General features: G+C 37.8%; 1 long non-coding RNA gene across 1 annotated transcript in view; it reads right to left on the reverse strand.

The window, feature by feature from the left end:
• LOC144457550 (uncharacterized) overlaps nt 1-16,030 on the reverse strand; it is a 382,871-nt gene extending 366,841 nt beyond the window's left edge. Inside the window, exon 1 of the long non-coding RNA XR_013486944.1 lies at nt 15,973-16,030. This is a non-coding gene — a long non-coding RNA (uncharacterized LOC144457550). The remainder of the gene's footprint in view (nt 1-15,972) is intronic.
• Between the last annotated feature and the right edge of the window lie 1,738 nt (nt 16,031-17,768).

The raw sequence follows: 17,768 nt of genomic DNA on the forward strand, positions 1-17,768 counted from the left end.
ACAATTTGTTTCAATGACTGTGATGGTGGCTGACACAGGCACTGTGGAGTGCTTAGAGAGTGGTCAGACATCAAAAATGCCAAAGTTATCCATTGTATACCAAGCCATCACCAGTCATCCTGACTTTTGTCTTGTTATTGTACTTTGATGACTCAGAAAGAGAGATCTGGGCTGAGGGTAGACCTCTTTGAGAACAAAGGATGAACAACATGAATATGGACCAATGATATCACAGGGGATAACTTACACGTGAATTAGATTTAAGTGAGGCAAAATTGCACCAAGTCATCATTCTTACTCTCTCTTCCTGAGTATTTGAATCCAGTGGCAAGACAAAAGTCAGGACAACTGGCAATGGCCTGGATTGCAGTGGATGACTTTGGCATCTTCATGTCTGACCAAACTCTAAACACGCCACAATGTCTGCTTCAGCCATCTTCATGGCTATTGGAACAAATTATTCTGATCCACTCATTCGGCCAGGAGAAGTCTTAACATGGTTGGGTGGGCATCTCCCTAGTTCACCAACAGGTCTGAGGCCTGTCAGTTACCCTCAACTTGCCAAGATGGTTTACTGGGGTGTGACCACTGCACATGCTACAGTTTCTTGGAGCCACAGGTAAGAGTTTGATGAATCAGGTGGACACCAAACATAGATGAGGAGCCCTGAGAAGGGCTTGGCAAGCCCTCATACCAGAGGTGCTAGTCCTCCTAAACAGACCATATACCCCAATATATATTAGAAGCAAAATTTGAACCCAGGTTTTCCCAACTGATCAGCTAACTATTCATTGCACCCTACTGACACTGCTGTAGTGTACTTACAAATACTTTCTTCAAAACATCTGTATGGTGCAAATATTAATGTTCGAAATTTGCACGCAAGAAAAGTATAATAGCAGCAAGATAAAGAGCGATCAAAAGGTTTTATCCATCTGATTTCTTTCGGCATCTGCTAGGCTATTCCATACGGCAAAAGCACACAATTGTCATCCCTACCACTCAAGCTGTACTCAAAGCATAACAAATACAGAGTCAGAAGGGGCCTCAGAAGACATCTAGAACAACCCCTCATTTTATAGATTCAGAAACTGAAGCCCAGAGAAGTTAAGTGAGTTACCCAGGATCACAAACCTTAATATTAATTAGATTTTAATTCCAAGGGACTAAGAAAGAGCTTTTTAAAAAAAAAAATTCTGCGAAGTCCTCTCATGACATCTTCAACCTCCTGGAATAACGGAATTTCAGTTGATTGATCTTCAAAACATGATTGCAATTCATACTTCTATGGCTTAGCATTTCCTAGCATAAACCAGTTATCTGACTATTTTCCCTTACCAGGAATTTCTGGTTCTGTTTTTATTTTAAATCATAAATTCCTCCAAGAAACACTCGCCACGAAGTCTTATGCTGATAGTCATAAGTTAATTATGAAGTATGCATGAAATAATTAAGATGGGGAACTGGCTAGATTTATGCTTAGTGCTATGGTTAATAACTCATCATTTGATCTGAACTATTTGATTATATTTTCCCATGCATCTTTGGAATGCAAGTTCTTAGTAAAATTATTTTACAAAAAGGAAATTGAGTGTTAAGTACCACAATTATCTAAATTGGGCAGTCTTCACCCCTAAGGAAGGACTTGTCATAGGTGCTAGAATGCTAAAGGTTTGGTGGTTTGCTGTAGGTGAGTGGCCAAAAGTTCAGATGCCATCCAAAGTTGATCCAAACCTCTCTGGATTGGAAATATCACAAAAGTGGGCTTTTCCATGAAATTTCCAGTACTTCCTGTTTTGAGCTGAGCTGGAAATAAAGCAAGAACAGTCCTTCTTTAGGGTATTTCGCTGCTTCCACTTCTGGTCCCACTAAAACCCAGAAGAGACCATAAGCATGACTAACCAAAAAAACAGTTTAGTGGGGAGGAGTTTGGAGCTAAGAAAGGGAGAGTTAATGGGAACAGAATTTCCTAACCTGATTACCACTTAACCACAGTTTGAATGTCCAATGTGCTCTGACTCACCAGAAACTGGTTCCAAAATAACACATGAATTTCTCAAGCCAGATGATCAGTATAGTACATTGTTAATGATATTTCCAGAAAGAAAACTGTATCTTACATTGAGTTATAAACAAGAACAATTTTCCCTTGGGTCCAAAGGCACACATTTATTTTATTTTTCAGAGTAGTTTTAGTGTTGTTGGTGGTGGTATTGTATTGTTGCTGTTTTTAAGTAATGAGGGATAGCACAAACATCACGTCAAATTTTGGTTCAAAAAATCTGTTCCTACCAACAGACTAGATGGCAGCTGACCATACAAAGAAAACTATATGCACATAGATAGAGGACATACTGAATACAGACATAGAAAGAAGAAAAGAAAGATTGGCCTTTAATGGACCATAGGATAGAGAGCAGGAAAAGACCGGGGGCTTAAACCAGTCCAACCCCTTCATTTAACAAAGGAAGAAACAAGAGAATTTGCCAAAATAAGCAGCAAAAGCAAAATGTGAACCTAGATCCTTTGTCTCTAACCCTAGTGCTCCTTCATCTGTATTACATCACTTTTTGTTTGCCATGACAAATGCAAGTATAGACACTCAATTTCTAATCTCCTAAAATCATTTATTAAAAAATTCCAAAATATCTAATATCTAAGATCCTTGAGCTAATAGGAAGCTCAGAAACTACTTAGCCAAACCTTCTCCTTTTCCAGATGAAGAAACTGAAATCCAGGAAAGTTAAATGACTTTCCCAAGATTACACAGGTAGAAAGCATCAGAGGTAAGGTTGGACCCAGTTCTTTCCCCTGCCCTGCACTGGCTCTCAACTAGGCTGTTCTTTGGCCAATCATATTACAACATTTAACCAGTCTACTTAGAGGAAACTACATATATAAAGTGTTATAAATTAAATTAATTAAAATGTTATAAAGATAAATTAACATATGGTACTTACTCAATAAAATAAATATAATTGTGGAGCTATATAGACTTTTTCACTAGACAATATCAGTGATAAAAATAAATCGAGATTATGGTATTTCTGGATTTTTTGACTAACGAAGTACGTGATTCAGAAAAAGTTTATGGGATATTTAAGTTTCAATTCAACAAACATTTATTAATAATAATAGCTCACATTTATATAGCACTTTGAGATCTGCAAGGCATAATACACACATTATCTCAACTGTTCCTCACAACCATCCCATGAAGTAGATGCTATTATCACTCCCTTTGTAATGATGACTAAAAATGAAGTTTAGGGACATCTACCTAGTCCAACTACCATGTCCTCAAACATACTATTTTCAAGGTAAGGAAACAGAGGCCCAAGTAAATTAAATTCTGTGCCATCAGCAAGGGCAATATAATACATCTGAAAGAAGCATGACTCTGGAGTTGGAAGATATATGACTGAACAAATCACTTAACCTCCCTGGGACTCAGTTTCCCCCTCTGTAAAATTACCTAGATGCCATCTGAGATTGTATGATCTCTAGATCTATGAACAAGTGATACATCAGCTTAATGAAGTTGATGATGAGACATTGTATATAAAATGTATTTCTTTCATCTCAGAGTCTTCATATGACATAAAATTATGATAAACCCAGGAAGTATTGCTTGGGTTTCAACCTTGAATTCACCATTTACTAGCAAGACCCTGAGTAATTCATCAAATATTTTTTATTCACAGTTGCACCAGTTGTAAAATGGAGATACTAGTACCCGTATTTCAAATAGTAGCTGCTGTTAGAATTGAATTAGATGATGCATATATATAGGGCTTTGTGATGGTGAAGTGCCATATAAGGGTGAGTTACTCTTATTCAAATGAGATAATTTAAATGATCAAATAAGGAAATAATTGTAAAGCTCTTAGCACAGGACCTGACATATAATAAGCACTTTATAAATGTTAGCTATTATTAGCTGTTGTTGTTGTTGAAAGCAGGATGTGTCTATGAATTCTTTACTATGCCAAAATATGGCTAGGCTAGTACTAACACTTCATCAAGGCAAATTATAGCTAATACATATAGAATTTTTCAGTTAATTTACAAATCACATTATGGTGAAATAAGTGTTAATACTGATTCATCATGCCATAAAGATATCTGTATTCTAATTTTCTTTTTAATTTTTTGTATGTGAAACCATTAAATTCTATTAAGAATTTTTAAAAAAATATATAAATTCAACATTACTTTCAAAGCTGTCTTAGTTGTTTGTGTTTCCCTCTGAACTTCTTTCTCTTCTCTTCTGTATATTTTTAAAGATGCTTCTATGACTCACTTTTCTTTGTTTTCTCCTTTTTTTGCCAATACTATTATTAGGTTCCTCTCCCTCAAATCCTCTTCCTCCCAAATAAAAAGGGAAAAACATGATACTTGTAACAAATAAACATAATCAAGTAGTCAGAAATAAAAATTATTGCACCGTAGCAGTCCGTACTTGCTCTCAAAATATATTAAGTAGATTCATTTTTTTTTAAATTAGCAGATAGGGCAGCTAGGTGGCATAGTGCATAGAGCACTGGCCCTGAAGTCAGGAAGACCTGAGTTCAAATCCGGCTTCAGACAAAACACTTGATACTTACTAGCTGTGTGATTCTGGGCAAGTCACTTAACCCCAATTGCTTAAAAGTAAAAAAAAAAGAAAATTAAAATTAGCAGATAATTAGTATAACAACAAGAATGATGGTGACGTGGAAATGGTTTAGAAAAGTAACATAGCATATACAAGTCAATCACAGAAACTTGCTTTACACACAGTAGACTTAAACTATTGTGGAATGAATAAACAGAGATGAGAATGCTACTCAATGGCAACTGTCACTCAAAAATTATGCATAAAAATGTGCATAAAAATGCAAAAAGAATCTTCTATAGAAAGATTTGGAAGTCATCACTGTAGGAGATCTTTGGAGAAGCTCTGGAACTAGTATGAGCTCATGATGTTCTCAATAACACCTTAAATAACAAAGACTGGTGATGCATATACACTATCAGCTACCTGAATCCCTTACTCTTTATATAACTCATCTACCACAGTCTCCATTCACCTGAGTACTATAGAATGTCCCTAAGAAAAGTCAACCAAGCATGACCAATAGGTTCTCTAACAAATAGCATTATCTAAGCTCAACTGGTCTGCCATGGCTGTAAGGAAATCCTTTTACTCCTTCTTGAATAATTATCATAATCTTCATAGTAGCTATTCCTAACTGTTTCCTATTTCCTCAAACTTCTTATATCACTTCCTCTACTTATCTCCTAATAGGAGACCTTCCACCCTGCTTCACTGGGGGAATAGAGGCAATTCTTGAGTCTCTCTTCTCTTCTGCCCTCTATCAAAACTCCCTCTTTATCACTCTCCCTTGTCTCCTCCTTTGTTGTGATTCCTGTTTAAGAAGTGTCCTTTCTCCTTGTTAAGGTCAACCCTTTCAGTCCTGCTCTCAATCATATCCCTTCTCATCCTCTCAAGGAACCTCTCCTCTCAATCTTTCCATCTCATTTCTCCCATCTTTAGTCTCATCTGACCCACTGACAGTTTCTCTAACACCTACAAACATATTCAGGCTCATCTTATTCCAAAAAAACAAAGGAATAGAATAACTTTTCATCACTAATGCTGCAAGTCCAGCCTCAATTCCCTTTTTAATGATCAACAATAGTGTTTGATAAGAAGGCATGGATGGATGGGTCAGAATCTTTACCATTGAAAGGAGTACCCACATCAGTAAAATCATAGACCTAATGAAGTATGTATTTTTTTTATTTAAAATACTGTGGAAAGATAATTAACATGGATTTATTTGTAACTCCTATTTACATAAAATTTTATTTACAAAACTTTCCTTGAAACAACTCTGTGAGGTAAGTAGTGTACGTATTATTATCCCCATCTTAGAGATGAAGAAACCAAGCTTCAGAACATTATAGTGATTTGGCCAAGGTTTCACAGAAAACACGTCCAAGGTGGGACTCAAGAGTCAATGCTGTGTAATGGAAAGAACATTGGATTTGAAATCAAAAGAACAGGTCTTGAATATTGACTCTGCTAGCCACTGTAGGAGTGGAGGATGAGTCAAAGTGCAAGACCATGTCAGTATTTTTGGCAGGGTCATTCAGGGGTAGCAGAGAGTGGGAAGATGTACTGTTTATGAACAGTGATGAAAGAATAGTAGTGATAGAGTATTTGGTAAGAGGCAATGAACTTTGTGGTAAATATTAGGAAGGCTTGAGGGGGAGAGATCTGTGGTGTACTGGGGTTTCCTTGCCACAGCAGCTACCTATGGTGTTTGACCTTGGGTCAACTTCTCTTGTGTTGTCAGTATGGTGTGTAAAGAATGTGCACAAGGGTTTGTTTTGATCCAGAGTTATGACTTGGTTGCTCCAGTATACTCATAAAGCATGTACCAGAATGAAGAAGAAGGTAATTATGAATCTGTGAGGTCAGATCCAGGCTAAGCAGGAATATCTGAATTTTATCAACTGAGCTTGAAGATTCCCCTCTTTCCTGTCTCTAGAAAAAGGCCCAGTGCTCACTAATCAGATGGCTTCTACTATAAAATGACAGCTTTTTTCTGTTGCTTGTATATATACCACAATGCAGCATACTGTAGTTATATACTTATTATAGCTTAGCTTGTAACTGTCCCATTAAAATTTATACCCTGCCCCACCATCCTCCAAGTGCTGGATTGTACTCTGATGTTTGTAGGGAGATGGAAGCTCATGCCACTGTTTGTCATATGCACACACAGACACAAACACAAATTCATCATCCTGGGCCTTCAAGGGCTATTTAGAAGCATATGAATATTTGAACTCTTCAATAACAAAGCAGTCTCTCTTTTGTCTTTTGATCACTGAATTTCTTATTTGCTCTCCAAGTCTGCTAAACATTGTCCCTATCCCCACTTTTATTCAACTCCATAGCTCTGTTAACCTTTCTCCGTTCTCTTTTCTATTTCTTGCTTTTTTTTTCATCTCCTGCTGCCCCCCCCTTCATGTTTGTTTTCACACACAAAGGTTGGTCTTTTATGCATGAATGATCAATCAGATCATACATTTTTTTTCATATAACAAACCAACCAATCACAGCATGTTGGGTACTGCCTGTCATCTTTGAGCTTCCCATCTCTATGCTCTTTGTTTTTTGCCCTATGCTCTTTCATCACTGCAAGATCAGGTCCTTGCCCTTCAGAAAGAGGTTTTGGAGTTTTTATCTTGCAAACTTCTAGGTGAAGAGATATATACTTAAGGCCTGAGAATTCTGGAAGGCTGGACTTGAGACAGCCAGGCTTCATTAGAATAGAATGTTAAGAGTGAAAGAGATTTTAGAATTCCTCTAGGCCAATCCCCCTTTTTTACAGATAAAGAAACTGGTCTGCCCAAGGCACACAGATAGGGAAAGACAGAATCAGGACTAAAATACAGGTCTTCTTCTAACTGTCACTAACTTGAAATATTAGTCATTAGGAAAGGGATAAAATGTGGCTTCCACTTTTTGTTAGGATATACAAAAGTGTATCTTCCATATTTATGGCTTGAATAGTTTAAAAAAATTCAGGCACCAAAGCACTGTAGTTAGTCTGTTATTTTTCCCTACCATGACAAGCTTAGTCTACATGCAATGCATGACATTCTCAAGAAAAATAGCTTTAAAACCATAAAAGATTCATTGCAGCTGGTGAGACTAATTCACATGCTGCAAGTTCCAAGGACTTGGATCTAAAATCCTGATGGAAAACCAACCGTATAGACTTTTAATATAGTAAAAGGTTAAGAGAATAAGTAGTAACAGATCAAAAAAAGGAGGTAGAGTAAAAAGGCAGCGGGAGAAAAAAGGGGATGGGGAGGCACTGTTCCCAATCCAAATAGTTTTTAAAATGAAAACCAGGATATGAAAATAACTAAAACATGGAAAAATGAACACATGCCCATGGCTTTGCATTATTTAAAACTAACTCTAGAATGTTCCTGCTCCCCAGAATCCTAACACAATTTTATGTTTCTGTTGGTGTCACACTGTCAAAGATGCTCTAGTAGATTCTGGGACTGCAGCCATGGTAACTTAATTATCTTTAGTGCCTTTCAATAGTGAGAAGTTAAGAAATTGTTACTGAATGAATGAAAAATATTTAGAACAAGTTTAATTCAAAAAGAAAATATTTCCCTTAAAAAGCAATAACAATAATAATAATAATAATAATAATAATAACAATAACAACAGCTAGTTTTATATATTGATTTGAGGTTTGCAAAATGCTTGATATAGTCTGTCTCATGTGAGCCTACTAATAACCCTGTGAGATAGATATTACTTTCCCCATTTTATAGATGAATCAAATGAGTTTCTGAAAATTATTTTGCTTTTGAAAAAGCAAGGGGATTCATTTTTTTCTGGATCTCATTTCCCACGAAATCATTATCCATAATAGTGCATTAATAACACATTGAATTACTAAACATTCATTTGTATGCTGAGCCAAGAAATAACAAGCAGCCACACGGACCAGTCAACCTGTACAAAGCATCCAGGCTAGAGAAATGAGGTAAAATGAGAAGAGGGAATAAGCAGTTATTAAGTATATACTATGTGCTAGGCCTTGCACTAAGTGTTACACAGATCATTTGATCCTCATAACAACTATGCAAGGTAGGCGCTAATATTTTCTCTATTATACAGTTAAGGAAACAGACAGAGACTAAGTGACCTGCATAGAGTTAGTAAGTATCTAAGGCTGGATTTGAACTTAGGTCTTCCTCACTCCAGGTCCAGTACTCTATCCATTGTACCACCTAGCTGCCTGTAGATGTGCAATGCAGTTTTGGTTTTATAAAAGACCTTAACAGTAAAATAGGGGAGTTTGCATTTGACACAATAAGAAACAGAGCTAATATAGAATGCTAAATAAGGAAAAGACATGATAAAATAGTATTTAAAGACATAGCAGCAGTGGATTTGAGTTTGGTTGTGGGGAGGATTTCAATTTGGTTGAAAGGTAGGATCAATCAATAAACATTTATTAAGTGCCTATTATAAGCCAGGTAGGGTGCTAAGTGCTGGGGATACAAAAAGAGGCCAAAGACAATTCCTCAAGGAGCTTACAATCTAATGGGAGGAGACAACATGTAAACAAATACATATAAAACAAACTATATACAGGATAAATAGGAAAAAATTAACAGATGGAAAGCACTGAAATTAAGAAGGAAGGCTTCCACTAAAAGATGGGGTTTTATTTGGGACTTAGAGGAAGCCAGGGAAATCAGTAGGTACAGCTGAGGAGGGAGAGCATTCCAGGTATGGGTCAGTCTGAAAAAAATGCCTGGAGTGGAGAGATAAAATATCTTGTTTGGGGAAGAGCCAAGTGGCCAGTGTCAGTGAATGAAAGAGTACATGTCAGGGAGAAAGGAGGGAGAAGGCTACGTTATGAATGGTTTAAAGCCAGATAGAGCATTTTGTATTTGATCCTGGAGACAATAGAGAACCACTAGAGTTTACTGAGTAGTAGGGGTGATAGGGTTTGGAGGGAGATGACATGATCAGACTTGCACTTTCACAGCTGGATGGAGGATGGATTGGAGTGGAAAGAGACTTGATGAGCCGATCAAACAGCAGGCTATTACAATAGGTAATAAGTGAAGAGGGTCTTTATCACATAGGTGGCAGTGTCAGAGGAGAGAAGGGATAATATTCAAGAGATCTTGTAAAGATGAAATCAGGAGACCTTGGTCACAGGTTGGTTAAGGGTGGGGTGTGGGGAGGAGGTGAGAAATAATGAGGAGTTTAGGATGATTCCTAGATTGTGAGACTAAGGGACTTGGAGGATGGTATTCTCTCTCCAAAAATAGAGAAGGTAGAGGAGGAATGTTTTAGGGGGAAAGATAATTATTGTTTTCCCTTGTTCTTGAAGGAAACCAAAATGACATCAATATGGTGGGGTCAAGGTACAGTGTGTCTGACTATGACTGATCAGACCAATATGAGCTCGGAAGGCCCTATCACAGGTCAGGCACAAATAATTTATATGAAAATCTGGAGTAGAGATATATACAAATTTGCACATCTCATGTTTCGTTTGAGCTACTGCAATTCTGCTTTGCTCATAGAGCACAGAACCTTCTTTGATATAGGCAAACCATACTAGACACTTCTTTGACAGCATCTCCCATGTCATGCAATCAGTTCCAGTGTTCTTCAGAGAGACCTTCTAAGTATACTTGCATCACTTCTTCTAATCTCTGTATGAGCATTTGCCCTGTGTGAGTTCTCCATAAAATAGTCTTTTAGGCAAATGTATATTTGGCATTTGGACAATGTGGCAAGCACATAGGAGTTGTTCTTTCTCCATTAGAGTTTGAATGCTTGACAGTTTAGCTTGAGAAAGGACATCAGTGTCTGGTACCTTATCTTGCCAGCTGCTCTTCAGAATCTTCCTAAGACAAGCGATTCAATCTCCTGACACAGCACTGCTATACTGTCTAGGTTTCACAAGCCTACAACAATGAGGTCAGCACAAGAGCTCTGCAGACCTTCAGTTTGATAGGCAGTCTAATACCTCTTCTCTCCTACACTCTGTTTCAGAGCATCCCAAACACTGAGCTAGCCCTAGCAACATCTGTGTGTACATCCTTGGAAAATATACTGCCAAGGTAAGTGAACTTATCTGCAGAATCCAATATTTCTCCATTTGCTGTAACATATGGTTTCACATATAGATGATGTGCTGCTGACTGGTGGAGAACGTATATTTTCTTGGTGTTGCTTGTTAGGCCAAAATTGGCACAAGCAGCAGAGAATGGATCCATACTTTGTTGCATCTCATCCTCAGAGGCTGCATTGAGTGCAGAATCATCTGAGAACAAAAAAATCACACACCAACTCTCCCTCGACTTTAATCTTGGCTTGTATGTAGCCTTTCCAACTTAAATAATTTGCTATCAGTGTGGTAGCTGACCTTGATGTCATTTTCACCTCCTTGAAGGTATCTGACAACACTGCTGAAAACATCATGTTAAAAAGCATGGAGCAAGCACACAGCCCTGCTTCACATTAGTGACTGAGAAAGCACAACAGCATTATCCATTATTCAAAACCCATGCAATTACGCTATCATGAAACTGACACACAATACTAACGAACTTCTCTGGGCACCCAAATTTTTCTATAGTTTTCCACATGCCCTTGTGTATGACAGTATCAAAGTACTTGGTCAGATCAACAAATGTGTGCAAACCTCCGTTCTGCTCCTGGCATTTCCTGTGGAGTTGCAGCAAAGCAAACACCATGTCAACTATTCCTCAGCCCTTTCTAAAGCTGCACTGGCTCTAAGGTAGATGGCCATCTTCCAAGCGAAGGATCAGGAAGATTCTGGCAAGAATCTTGCCAGCAGTGACTGAGAGAAAGACATCCCGCCGCCCTGTGCTTGTCACAGGACAATCTATTTCCTTTGCCTCTGTAGAGATGGACAAAAGGGCATCCTTGAACTTCTGGGGAAAACCTCCTCTTGCCATATAATCGAGAAAATTTTGGTCAACTTTTGTATGAGTGGACTCCCTGCCTCATAAATCTTAACTGGCATAGAATCAGCACCAGGTGCTTTGCCACATGAGAGGAATCAAATGGCATTCAAAACTTCATCTTCAATAGGAAGTTCAGCTAGAGAGGGATTGACTTTGACCTGAAGTATACAGTCAACGACTGCAGCATTAGTCTGTTGTGAACCCTATGGAAGTGTTTAGCCCGTCTGTTCAGGAACATATCCTTATCATTAATAAATGTGGATTGTTACTATCAACACAAAACTGAATTTCATCCACCTTCTTACTGAGTCAAGAATTGCACATCTCTCTAAGCTTTGTTTTCACTTTAATTTTGATGGAGTTAAATGTTACCTCTTTAAACATGGGTGAATTATCCTGCTGATAAACCCTGTGGAGTTCTCATTTTCCATTTAATATTCTGAATTTCCCCACCATTTTCGTCAAACCACTCTTGATGTTTTTGAGTGTCCTGGCCCAGATGAGCAAATGAAGTGCTGTACATCAAACCTCTGAGAGCTGCCCGCTCCTTTTCTACTCCACTGCTGCCAACCATGTGTTGGCTCAGCTTTTCCTTCAAGCTAATAACAAATTTTCCCCTCAGAGAAGCACTCTAATCTGTTGTCATTACATCTTCTGGTAGTCATCTTGCTTTGGGGGGCACTGCTTTTGTTGAACCTGGATATTTAGCTTAAAGAGAATAAGTCTATGATCAGTCCAGCACTATAAACACCACACATCACCTTCATCATTCACATCCTGTCTCTTTTCCTTGCAACGACATAGTCTATTAAATGCCAATGTTTGCTGTGAGAGTGCACCCATGAAGTTTTATTGAGTTTAGGTAAATGAAAGACAGTGTAGGTGATGAGAAGGTCATGAGTTGCACAGATCTTCATTAGTAAGTGATCATTGCTACTTCTCTTTCTGACTCCGTTTGTCCCAAGGACCTCCTGCCATGTCTGGTACTCTGTGCCTACTCTTGCATTAAAGTCACCCAGAATTATAAACCTGTTCTCTTTTGGCCCATTAATGATGACAGTCTCCTGGTTTTTATAAAATTTCTCTTTGACCTCACCAGGGTTTATCATGGTGGAAAGCATACACATGGATGGTGGTGGTATGGCACTTTCCTACAAGTGGCAATTTCATTGTGATGAGCCTGCCATTCACTCATTTTGGTATGCATGCAAGCTTGTTGGCTAGATTAATTTTGTTGGCAAAACCTTTGCCAGCTTCAAGGTGCTCCCTTTCACTAAAACCACTCCAGAAAAATGTGTCTCCAGCTCTGCCTTTGGAAAACTGGCCTTCATTTGCCAGCCTTGTTTCATTCAGGACTGTTATTTGAATGAGATATATGCTGAGTTCTCTCACAACAAGAGCTATTGGATTTTGTGTTGTTCATAGCATGTGCATATTCCATATTCCAGTGGTGAGTGGAATCATCTTTGTAAATTTTTTTGTGTTTCAACATCAAGGTGTGATACTGCAGTAAGCAAGCCAGGGTTGAGTGAAACAGACAATTTTTAAGGTATCTTTTCTAGCCCCTTCCTCACACCAGAAGATGAGCAGTGCAGTCCTTCAAAAAGGCTGCTCAGATACCCATGGAATCCCATTGCTGCTTCACTTCAATGAGAAGACAAATCTATGGCCTGGACTGTCTGTGTGCAGGCTTGTGACTGCAGATTCCAATGTATCCATGTCTTCTGCTTTGTCACTTGCCTGCCATAGGACTCTGAGGTAGGCAAAAACGCCAAAATGTTATGGTGATGTCTATTGATTTGAGTGTCAATTGTATTTAAGTGAGGCAGAGTTGCACAGTCATCAGCCTTATTCTCTCTTCCAAAGTAATCAAAGTCCAGTGGCAAGACAAAAGTCAAGGTGAATGGTAATGGCTCAAGATGTAGTGGCAACTTGGCATCCAAGCTTTAAGCAGTCCACAGCACCTGTTTCAACCACCTTCATGGCCACTGGAACAAATTGTTCTCATCTACCCATTCCATAAGGGAAAAGGGTATCTTCATATGCTTGAGATAGACAGCCCCCTAATTCACTGATGGGTTTAAGACCCTTTGGTTACCCTCAGCCTGGTTTAGCCCATCATGCTGCACATGCTATAGATTCTTGGAGCCACAGGTAAGAGTTGGGTGGATCGGGTGGAGACCAAAGGTAGAAAGCAGCCCTGAAAAGGACACAGAAGCCCTCATACCAGAGGTACTAGTCTTCCCTGAACAGGGAAAGAAAGATAATGAGTTCTGATTTGGACATGTTGGGTTTAAAATGTTTATTGGACATCCAGTTAAAGATGTCTGAAAGTCACTTGGGGATGTGAGATTGGAGGTCAGGAGCAAGTTTGGAGTAGGATAGAGAGATTTGAGAATCATCAGAATAGTAATTAAATCCATGGGAGCTGAAGAGATCACCAAGTAAATTAGTATAGAGGGAGAAGAGAAGAGGCCCAGGAAATAATTTGGCAAAGGAGAGAAATGGTTAAATAGGTATGATGAGAACCAGGAGAGAGTGGTGTCCCAAAAACCTAGAAAGAAAAGAGTATTAAGGAGGAGACAGTGATGAAAGGTGTCAAGGAGAATAAGGATTGAAAAAAGAACATTAGATTTGTCAACTAAGAGATTGTTAGTAACTTTGGAGAAAGCAATTTCAGTAAAATAAGGTCAGAAGCTAGATTACAAGGGATTAAGAAGAGAGTGAGAAGAGAGGAAGTAGGTGGCCTTTTCAAGTTTAGCTACAAAGAACAAAAGCAATACAAGATGATAGCAGGCTGGAAAGATCAAGTGAAGGTATTTTGAGGATAAATGAGACATGGGCATATTTGTAGGCAATAGGGTAGAAGATCCGGTGAAATGGGATCACTTGTGTAAGTAGAGGTGTTTGCTTTGGTAAGGAGTAAGGCCACTTCATCCTGTGGGACAACGGTGGAGGAGATAGTGGCAGACAGAATCTCAGTGACAGGAAATAAGGAAGAGGGGAGAAGAGAGAGTTCCTAGCTAATGGTCTCATTTTTTTCTATGAAATATGAGTCAAGGTTCTCAGCTGATAGAGTTGGGGTAGGAGGAGCCATGGGAAGTTAGAGGAGGAATGAAAAGTTTAGAAGAGCCACTGTGCAGAATGGGATAGTGAGTTGATGAGGGCGGTACAATTGGATTGGCTTGGAGCAGTGAGGATCCTGTTGACATTATGTAACATAAATTTGTAGGCTATACCAATAGTCAAGATACGGAATTAAAAAGGTTTGAAATAAGATGACAATTGTGCTATCCCAATATCAATGGCTTGCTGAGCTATCAATCAGCATCAGAGCACACACTGCTAATGAAACAATAAAGTGAAAATCCCTGCAGTCATAGAGTTTACATTCTATCTCTAATAGGTCTGATGATGAATGACAGCTCAACCTGTCAAAAAGAGAAAAGATCTAGGAATCTTAGTGCATTTGTGTATCTCTTTCCTCACCCTCCACTAGTTTAACAAACAAAGAAAGGCCCAGGCAATAGTCTGAGCTTGCACAGTATGCACTTGGCTGCTATGGGAATGCGACTAAAGATGTTACAGATTCTTCAGCCTGGTGTTTACTGCCTCCCTTGACACCTCCTCTGGGGCAAGAAGGAAGTAGGATCAATGCTCCTGAATCCTGTTTAAAGTCTTGGATCCATGAGAAACTTTGGAGAAAGAATCAGCAAGATATATCCTGGATGGAATATGAAAGGAAATAAACAAGATATGAACCAAAGATGACATGAAATAATGTCTATGGAGACAAAATTCCAATACCAGAAGCAGCTCAATTTACAGGCAGAATGATATTTTGCAAAAAGATTATAGATTTAGAGCTGGAAGAGAGCTCAGTAGTCATTTAACCCAATTCCCTAACAATACAAATAAGGAAATAATGTTTGCCCAAGGGAGTTCCCATTAATGAGGAATCATACACATAGACAGATTACCCATGTATTACATATTCAATTTCCCTATCACTTCTAATAATTTATGCAAAATAATATTTGGAATGCAAGGGTATAGTCTGGGAACAAATTCTCTTTCATATAATAGAAGTCTATAGCCTAGAGAAAAAAACAAACAAAAACTCAATAAAGTAAGTGCCTACTATGTACAAGAAACTATTAAACCCATTTGAGTAATAGGATAGGGATTGTACATCGTGAAACTCTCAGGTGAGGAAACTTGCTTACTCATGCAAATTAGCACCGCAATTTATAGTCTTAAGGAATTGTCTGGAGCACTAAGAAGAAAAGAAACTGAAAGTTACACAGTCAGGATGTGTCAGAGGCTGGCCTTACTGGCTTCAAGGCTGACTCTGTATCTTTTACTCCAAGTCACCTCTTGAGTTATAAACATGCCTTAATATTATAGGACAAAGTAGATTATACTCACATCTTAGGCCTGTTTCAGTTTCATCAGTACAATTAACTTTTTTCTTTTCCAATATCCTGGTTAAAAATGAAAAAGAGGGTAAAATAAGAATAAAATTTTGAACTTTTTTACACTTTAGAACGTAGATTCCCCTAATCATTAATATTATAATTAATCCTATTTTAAAATAATAAAGTATGATCAAAAAAGCAAGATAATATTTCAAAATGCTACAAATGCCATAGTACTCTAGGGGGTTTCTGAAGTAATCAAGCCAACATGTAAAGTAGTATGATTAGTGCTGGATCTGAAATCAGAGCACTTGGGTTCAAATTCCAGTGGTACTAGTTACTGACTCTGTTATCTTGGATATAGTGTGTGTGTGTGTGTGTGTGTGTGTGTGTGTGTGTGTGTGTGTGTGTGTATTGCTCTTTAAATACATGAAAGGTAATGTAGCATTGTAGATATAGGTCTGACCTTGAAGTCAGAAAGACTTGTACTCAAATTCTACCTCTGACATATACAGGGTGTTCCAAAAGTCTTAGTGCAGTTTTAAATTAATTGCACTAATAAGCACTAAGACTTTTAGTATAACTTGTATCAGCTGTGTAACTATGGACAAGTCTCTTAACCTCCCAGTACCCTAAGCAACCTATAATATTATAGGCGTAAGGTAGAATGCTATCTACATCCATTGAGAGAATGACTACCCCAACATCCGGATTTAAATATATATAATATATATATATACATATATATATATATATATATATACATATATATATATATATACATATACATATATATACACATATACATATATATATATACACATATACATATATACACATATACATATATATATATACACATATACACATATACATATAGACATTTATATAAAAGGAAAAGATCATTAGCCAGAATTTTTTTTTGTTTTAAAACTTTGTATTCAAACTACTATTTGCATCTCTGCTTTCTTCAGTGTCTTGTACGTATTCTCTTCTGCCTCTGCTGTGGCTTGCTGCTCACATGAAACAAAATATATAATTCCCTAAGCATTCTGTATAATAAAGGTTTTAATTGCACATGAAGATGTAAACATACAATAATATATAATCTCCTAATACAGAAAATAAAACATGACAATTACTAGATTTTTTACTATACATATGTACATATATAGTCAGAGATGAGAGAGACAGAGAGAGAGAGAGAGAGGGAGAAAGAAAGAAAGAAAGAAAGAAAGAAAGAAAGAAAGAAAGAAAGAAGAAAGAAAGAAAGAAAGAAAGAAAGAAAGGAAGGAAGGAAGGAAGGAAGGAAGGAAGGAAGGAAGGAAGGAAGGAAGGAAGGAAGGAAGAAAGAAAAGAAAGAAAGAAAGAAAGAAAGAAAGAAAGAAAGAAAGAAAGAAAGAAAGAAAGAAAGAAAGAAAGAAAGAAAGAAAGAAAGAAAGAAAGAAAGAAAGAAAGAAAGAAAGAAAGAATCAGAAGGACCTGGGTTCAAATCTGGCTCAGATGCTTACCAACTATGTGACCTGGGCAAGTCACTTAACTTTTGTCTCCCTCAGTTTCCTCAGGTGTAAAATGGGGATAACAGTACCTACCTCAAAGAGTTGTTGTGAGAATTAAATGAGATAACATTTGTAAAGCACTTATCACAGGGCCTGGCACATAATTGTTGTTGTTTTTGTTCATAACAGGTGCTAAATAAATGCTTGGTCCCTCCTCAACTCCAATCTCAACAAGCTTTCTTAAAGGTTGCATTTCCACATCAACAAATTCAAACCCTAAGTCTTCTGTTTCCACTGATAGCTTGTT

This window comes from Phascolarctos cinereus, unplaced genomic scaffold (assembly GCF_003287225.1).
Source record: "Phascolarctos cinereus isolate Bilbo 61053 unplaced genomic scaffold, phaCin_HiC Scaffold_5;HRSCAF=322, whole genome shotgun sequence".
Classification (NCBI taxonomy): domain Eukaryota; kingdom Metazoa; phylum Chordata; class Mammalia; order Diprotodontia; family Phascolarctidae; genus Phascolarctos; species Phascolarctos cinereus.